We start from the raw sequence: 8,552 nt of genomic DNA on the forward strand, positions 1-8,552 counted from the left end.
TAACCATACAGTGAAGAGATGTCAGGGAAAGCATAAAAGCAAAATAAAAAGCATACAATGTGGTGAAGATTATTGGGAAGTCTTTTAAAACCAGCAGATGATAACCAAAAAAACACAGTAAGGGAAGAAAATGAAATATGAGACTAAACTATATAAAATAAGACTACAAGAATTATTATATATATCTAAAAGGTAAGAGAGAGGCAACAGTGGGCATTGGGCCACTGGAAAATAAAGCTGGAAGAATAGCAATCAGAAACAAAGAAATAGCAAAGATACTAAATCGGGACTTTGTATCAGTTTTCACAGTGGAAGACATCAGCAGCAGACCAGAACATCAAGAGAGTCAAAGGGCAGAGGTGAAGTGGCTTTCTTTAAGGAAAAAGTATTGGGGAAACTGAAAGGTTTGGTCTGAAGGTAAACAAAACACATAGGGCACTGCTAACTATTCATGCTATTAAGGGCAAAGTACTGGCATGGATAGATGATTGGCTGACAGGCAGAAGGCAGATAGTAGGGATAAAGGGATCTTTTTTAAGGATGGCAGCTGTGGAATAATGGAGTTCCACAACTGTCAGTGTTGGGATCACAACTATTCACATTGTAGACTATTGATCTGAGCGAAGGAACTGAGGGCATTATTACTCAGTTTGGAGATAACACATAGATATGTGGAAGGACAGGTAGTGTCGCGGAAGCAGAGAGGCTGCAGAAGGACTTGGACAAGTTAGGAGAGTAGGCAAAGTAGTGGCTGACATAATACCATGTGAGAAAGTGTGAGGTTATGCACTTTGGTTGGAAGAACAGAGGCATAGACTATTTTCTATACAGGAAAAGGCTTCAGAAATTTGCATCACCAAGGGACTTGTGAGTCCTAGTTCAGGATTTTCTTAAGGTTAAAATGTAGGTTCAGTTGTCACTTAGGAAGGTAAATGCAATTAGATTATATTACAGTGTGGAAACTGGCCCTTCGGCCCAACAAGTCCACACCGACCCGCCAAAGCACAACCTACCCATGCCCCTACATTTACCCCTTACCTAACACTCCAGGCAATTTAGCATGGCCAATTCACCTGACCTGCACATCTTTGGACTGTGGGAGGAAACCGGAGCACCCGGAGGAAACCCACACAGACACGGGGAGAACGTGCAAACTCCACACAGTCAGTCGCCTGAGGCGGGAATTGAACCCGGGTCTCTGGCGCTGTGAGGCAGCAGTGCTAGCCACTGTGCCACCGTGCCGCCCACAATGTTAGCAATGTTAGCATTAATTTCAAGCGGGCTAGAATACAAAAGCAGAGATGTACTGCTGAGACTGTATAAGACTTTGGTCAGACCGCATTTGAAATCTTGTGAGCAGTTTTGGGCCCAGTATCGAAGAAAGGACGTGCTGGCCTTGGAAGGGATGCAGTAGAGGTTTACAAGAATGATCCTTTGGATGAAGGGCTTGTCATATGAGGAGCAGTTGAGAATTTTGGGTCTGTACTAAGTGGAGTTTAGAAGGATGAGGGGGGATCTGATTGAAACTTATAAAATACTGAAAGGCCTGGATAGAGTGGACATGGAGAAGATGTTCCCATTAGTAAGGGAGACTAAGACCTGAGAGTTCAGCCTCAGAGTGAAGGGATGGCCCTTTAGAACTGATATGAGGTGAAATTTCTTCGCCAGAGAGTTGTTATTTTATGGATTTTATTGCCACAAAGGGCTGTGAAAGCCAAGTCATTCCATGTACTTAAGGCAGAGATAGATAGGTTCATGATTGGTAAGGGAATCAAGTGTCATTTGAAGAAGGTAGGAGAGTGGGGATTGAAAAAAATATCTGCCATTATTGAATGGGGGATTAGTTTAGCTCGGTTGGCTGAATCGTTGATTTACAGAGCAGTGTGATGCTAACAGCATAGGTTCAATTCCCATCACTGGTTTGAGGTTACCATGAAGGACTCTTCTTATGGGCGGCACGGTGGCACAGTGGTTAGCACTGCTGCCTCACAGCGCCAGAAACTCAGGCAACTGCTGTGTGGAGTTTGCACATTCTTCCCGTGTCTGCGTGAGTTTCCTGCGGGTGCTCCGGTTTCCTCCCACAGTCCAAAAATGTGCAGGTTAGGTGAATTGGCCATGCTAAATTGCCTGTAGTGTTAGGTGAAGGGGTAAATGTAGGGGAATGTGTCTGGGTGGGTTGCTCTTCAGAGGGTTGGTGTGGACTTGTTGGGCTGAGGGGCCTGTTCCACACTGTAAGTAATCTAAGTGATCTAATCTAATCTCTAAACATAAACAGTAGGGTCTGGGTAGGATGCTCTTCGGTGGACTGGTATGGCCTCAATGGGTCGAATGACATGCTTCAACACTGTCGGGAGTCTATGATCTATGTTCAATGAAGATGGTGGTTGAATAAAGAAGTGGAGTTCAGTTCAATCCTCCTCACCAAAAAAAGTTGACAATTTGGATTGGTCCATCTGATTGCAATATCCCCTGGATCTGAGGTCTTCAAATCCTGAAAACCATGATGTGATGTATAGAACTCTCTTCTGTTTAGGAGACACAGATTATATAATATGCATTTCCAAACATTACTCAATTATAGCATGTTTCTTCACCTGTGAGTGTAGGTGAAATACCAAAGCATTTCCACAGTCTGAGGTGTTAGATTCAGTCATTCTGGTAGAACTTGTGGAATGAGCATTTTTCCTTCCGATCTCTAGCTTCCACAATTTTATACCAACAAGTGTTGACCTGCCAACAATTCAACAAATACCAACCATCTCAACAACTGTCAATTTAGCAATAATTTGCACAATTATCAAAATTGTGTTTTATGAATGAGAATACTTTTCTGAATGGAATATAGAATATAATAAAATCCTAAAGCCCATTCCCTCATCATGCTGTGACATATTGAATTGTGAGTCGTACAGCAAATTATCAGCTGCCCACGTTAACCTATTGCATTTACGTAGTGTCTTTAATTACAATGCAGAACAAGTTTGAATAGTAATATCATTCCTACTAGAGGTACCACTGCTGTGAGGGATGAAAATTCTATTATTTGTAGCTTTGAAAAGCCGGCACTCAGATAAGGCAGAGCCCAAGTGACAGCAGTATCCAGAGTGTTAGTGAATGAAAGAATCACCAGTTTCTTGGATGTATTGCTGCAGGCCCATTTCTGTGAAGTTCAGGGAGTTGACTAATTGGACAATGAGGGCAGACAGTCCTAAAGGACAGTGTTGTAGTCTAAATGGAAGAAGATGATGGCCAGCCATATCTAATTCTGTTTCCTTAAGAACTGCTGTGCTGGGTGACAGGTACTTCTTGAGGGAGTGTCCAAGCAGACCTATTATCATTCATGCAGTCTTGACTTTCCTCATCTATTAAACTTAATCTCTCTTAACACCTAGGTGTCTTGAAAATTCATTAATACAAATGGCAATCTCTGAGAACAGTCACTTTAATTAGCCATCATTCTTTCCATTAACATTTCCTGACACGTGAGCTTTGTCATGAAGCAAGGGCACTTTAATTAAAGGAACATTACAGCATCACCTGTCATCATCACACCAACTGTGTATTCTCAAGGTTTGCTGTCCCTTTAAAACAGAAGTTTGGCCATATTCACTAAGTAAGATTTAGAGCCGGGGGGTAGCCATGTCTGAGTACTTTGGGTACACAAGGAAATTAACCATGAGATATCATAATCAGACAAACAGGAGAGGCTGTGGCAATTGCAAAATTGGAGGAGAGGTGGTTACAGATGTCAGGTAAAACTGGGGAAATATTCATTGGGCGTAGTGTCAGTTTCAAGTGCTTTCCAAAAGTATTAAAAGTGTTAAATTTTTTTCAAGGTCAAGTGCTACTTTGTAGACAACTAAACAAACTCTTCAGGAGACGCCTTGCAGGAAGAGGGCAATTATCCACAGAGCACCTTGTATACTTCCTGCCACTTCTTCACCATCTTCAGCATGGATTTTCACTTGTGCCAACATCAGGACAAAGACTCACTTGAGAAGTAGTTGTTCGTGAGTCAGGAAGATTGTCTGGATGAAGCTATGAAAGTGCCAATAAGGAAGTGACAGTGGAATTGAGTGAGAATATCATTCTTTTGTGGAACGGAGTCAACATTGGCAAACTAGCGTCAAAATTGCATAAGTTTTTCAGAAATCAGGCAGGAATGCAGTCGAAAACCAAGGAAAGTGGAAAGTATGTGGCACATTAAAGAAATTGGCACAGTTGTTAGCACTGCTGCCTCACAGCGCCAGAGAATCTAAAAAGTAATCTAATCTAATGTCCAAGAAAAGTAAGGGCAATGTAGAGGGGCAGGAGAAGACCTCTGTGATTTAGGATGGCAGGAGCAGATATAGCAAGATGTAAGTAAGCATTTATTCATGGAGACTTTAAGGAATGCAAAGGGATTCAAGACTATCGTGACAGTTATGCATAGGTCCCCTGGTTGCATCTGTGAAGGAGTAAATTATGAAATGTGTCCATTGATGACAAGTTCAGAGAATGAAGAACTGGTAAGATAGTGGCATAAGGCAATGAAGTTACCAACAGTGGAAACCTGAGCAGTATGATTAAAATAATTTAAGTGCCAATAAGGACCACCCCCGACTCCCACCAGCATTTTTGCTGCATTCAAGAGACACCACAGTTGCTTGGTATGAGACTGAAATCTAAATTTTGACAAACTCCCCATGGTTTCCTGGGGTACATGGCTTTACCAAAACCCCTGCCCTGGGGCCATCCTTATGACTATGGTGCTGCTGCTGCTGAAAGGTAGACATTCCCTCGGGCACTGAAGCCTACCTGGCTGACCCTGGCACAGGGAGAAAGTGAGGACAACGGATGCTGGTGATCAGAGTCAAAAAGTGTAGTACTGGAAAAGCACAGCCAGTCAGGTAACATCCGAGGAGCAGGAGAGTTGACGTTTCAAGCATAAGCTCTTTATCAGGTTTGACCCTGGCACAATAAGGGAAAAAGAGGTACCTTGTGTTTGAGGATGCACCAACATAAAGGGATCTTCTCTTTCTTCATGTCGCTTCTGCCCCTGCTGGAAAATCTAAAGAAACTTTTTTTTTAAGTGGGCAATGCAAATCTTCAGTCAAAACAGAATGGACAACTGTAAGGACCAAAGAAAACTATCCTTGGCATTAAGATAAGAAGTCAAGATGAAATTAAGAAAGGGCATTTCAATGGGGAAGGTAAACCAGGGAACATTCCTTGTGAAGCTCAGACATATATGTTTGTTCTGCTTTTCAAGGTAATTAAATACTTTAAAAAAAAATCAGTGGGCCTCCATTGGGTTGACTCCTCTTCACAGTGTCTTCTCCTCAGGCCATCTGTTTCAACAGAAATCAAAAACTCCCCCAGTTTTCAGCATATGTCCTGGTGCCCTGTTCAGCAGATTGTGGGAAGAGAATGGAAGGAAAGGGAAAATGTCTGAAGATGTGGCAAACAAGCAGATTTGTACAAAGCTAACTATTAAATGCGACACTTTCACAATGTAAATGGTACATAACTAAACTGTCAATACCTTAATTGTTTTGAATTTTTAGTGAAGAAAATGAAGTAACAAATCCTTTTATTAATTTTTCAGAAGTTTATGCTGATAAGGTCAAAATATAGTAGCAAAATAAAATGGCTATACTTTTCAAATGCCAACAATTACATATTTTAAATTATAAATGGAAACATTAATCATCTATGCTACCTTTAGGCTTTGGCAATGTCAGGAGATGATGTATGTTCAGAAGGCCGAGGTGGACCTGAAAAGTGGTTACATAATTAATCTTTCTCTACTTTTGCATTTCAAGTACAAAAAGGTCTCACTTCACATTTAAATTCAAAATGCTTCACAAATAAAGCTAACATAACTTGTTCATTTCCATTTTCCAGCTGTAATGAAAACTGGAATGCTTAATTAGTATTGTGCATGGATGTTTATTCAATTTATTTTCAGAATGATAAGGAACCATTTCAAACGCAATGTTACTAATATTTATTAGCGTATACCTTACAAACAAGGGGCAAATCCCCTTCAAATTACATAAGGATAAGGATGTGTGGGAATAATGGATGGATACATAGGCATGTGAGGAAATGTAAATAAAGAGAAGAGTGGGGTGGGCTTGCAAGGTAAGTGGTTTTGAGGAATAATATGATGGAGCAGATATGACAAAGTAAATTAGGTATTGGTGGTGGGAATGGTGTGTGCTAAAAGATTTAGATACTGTTGTATTCGCTTTTCCAATTGTTGCACTGAATCCAGGAGTGTGACACAGCACTCCAGCTGCTGACCTCCATGAATAATCCCAGCCACACTTTCTTTACAGGAGTAGTAGAATATATGCTCCAGTTTATGGAGAATATGATCTTTCTGTGGTGTAAACAGTTCCCAGCAATATTTTAAGGAGTGTTCTTTAAAGCTAGGTGCAACTTACAAGTACCATGATTCCAGCTCCAATGGTTGATGCCTTTATTCAAAACCACTCAACCCATCAACATCTCTGGATTGGTTCTTTAGTGGCTGCAATTGTGATCCTGTCATAAGAAAATTGATGTAAAATGATCACCAATTCTTTGAATTAAAATTAACTACACAGGTCAATCTTCTGAACTTAATTTTGCAAGTTCAGCCCACTCCCCACATGGGTGGCATGGTGTCACAATGGTTAGCCACCCAGAGACCAGGGTTCAATTCCGGCCTCAGGCAACTGTCTGTGTGGAGTTTGCACATTCTCCCCGTGTCTGCATGGGTTTCCTCCGGGCGCTCCAGTTTCCTCCCACAGTCCAAAGATGTGCAGGTCAGGTGAATTGGCCATGCTAAATTGCCCATAGTGTTAGGTGAAGGGGCAAATATAGGGGAATGGGTCTGGGTGTGTTGCTCTTCGGAGAGTCAGTGTGAACTTGTTGGGCTGAAGGGCCTGTTTCCACACTGTAAGTAATCCAATCCGCTCCCCCAACCACCCTATTCACACACACTGCTCCTAACTTCCCAAAGTGTCTCTGATAAGCATTAGATCTAATAAAGTTCTTGCACAAACTCTAGGCTAGAATTTACCCCTGGGTGGTAATCCAAAACAGGAAGTGTTACATCATTTGCCAGTTGTAAAAACCATCCAACATTTGTTGGTTACAGTCAATAGAATTAAATGTCAAGTGCTATGTAAAATGTACAATCAATCTGATACTGCATTTTTTGTGCCACCATCTCATACAAATTTTAACCCATTTTATATTAATAAACTTGTTCATTCACAGGATGCAGAGATCATTGGCTAGGTCATCATTTATTGCCCAAACATAACTGCCATTTCGAACATAGCTTGAGCCAACTTCTTGAGTTGCTGATGTATACAAGATGCATGTACACAGATAGTGCTGTAATGTCTTTCAGGATTTTGATCCAGTGACAGTGAAGCAATAAAAATACATTTCCAGTTTATTCTGGATGGTGTGTTCCTTGTGGAGGAACATCCAGTTGATGATGTTTCCATGCATCTGCTGCCCTGATCCATCTAATTGGTAGACAATAAGTATTTTGCATCAGTATTTACTGTGGAAAAGGATATAGAAGATACAGAATGTAGGGAAATAGATGGTGACACCTTGTAAAATGTCCATATTACAGAGGAGCAAGTGCTGGATGTCTTGAAATGCATAAAGGTGGATCAATCCCCAGGACCTGATCAGGTGTACCCTAGAACTCTGTGGGAAGCTAGAGAAGTGATTGCTGGGCCTCTTGCTGAGATATTTGTATCATTAATAGTCACAGCTGAGGTGCCAGAAGACTGGAGGTTGGCTAACGTGGTGCCACTGTTTAAGAAGGGTGGTAAGGACAGGCAGCGAACTATAGACCAGTGAGCCTGATGTCGGTGGTGGGCAAGTTGTTGGAGGGAATCCTGAGGGTCAGGGTGTACATGTATTTGGAAAGGCAAGGACTGATTAGGGATAGTCAACATGGCTTTTTGTGTGGGAAATCATGTCTCACAAACATGATTGAGTTTTTTGAAGAAGTAACAAAGAGGATTGATTAGGGCAGAGTGGTAGATGTGATCTATATGGACTTCAGTAAGGCATTCGACAAGATTCCCCATGGGAGACTGGTTAGCAAGGTTAGATCTCATGGAATACAGGGAGAACTAACCACTTGGATACAGAACTGGCTCAAAGGTGGTGACAGAGGGTGGTGGTGGAGGACTGTTTTTCAGACTGGAGGCCTGTGACCAGTGGACTGCCACAAGGATCGTTGCTGGGTCCTCTACTTTATGTCATTTACATAAATGATTTGAATGTGAGCCTAAGAGGTACTGTTAGTAAGTTTGCAGATGAAACCAAAATTGGAGGTGTAATGGACAGCGAAGAGGGTTACCTCAGATTACAACAGGATCTTGATCAGATGGGCCAATGGGCTGAGAAGTGGCAGATGGAGTTTAATTTAGATAAATGCGAGGTGCTGCATTTTGGAAAGCAAATCTTAGCAGGACTTTGTAAACTTAATGGTAAGGTCCTAGGGAGTGTTGCTGAACAAAGAGACCTTGGAGTGCAGGTTCATAGCTCTT

This window comes from Chiloscyllium plagiosum, chromosome 13 (genome assembly GCF_004010195.1).
Source record: "Chiloscyllium plagiosum isolate BGI_BamShark_2017 chromosome 13, ASM401019v2, whole genome shotgun sequence".
NCBI classification, from domain to species: domain Eukaryota; kingdom Metazoa; phylum Chordata; class Chondrichthyes; order Orectolobiformes; family Hemiscylliidae; genus Chiloscyllium; species Chiloscyllium plagiosum.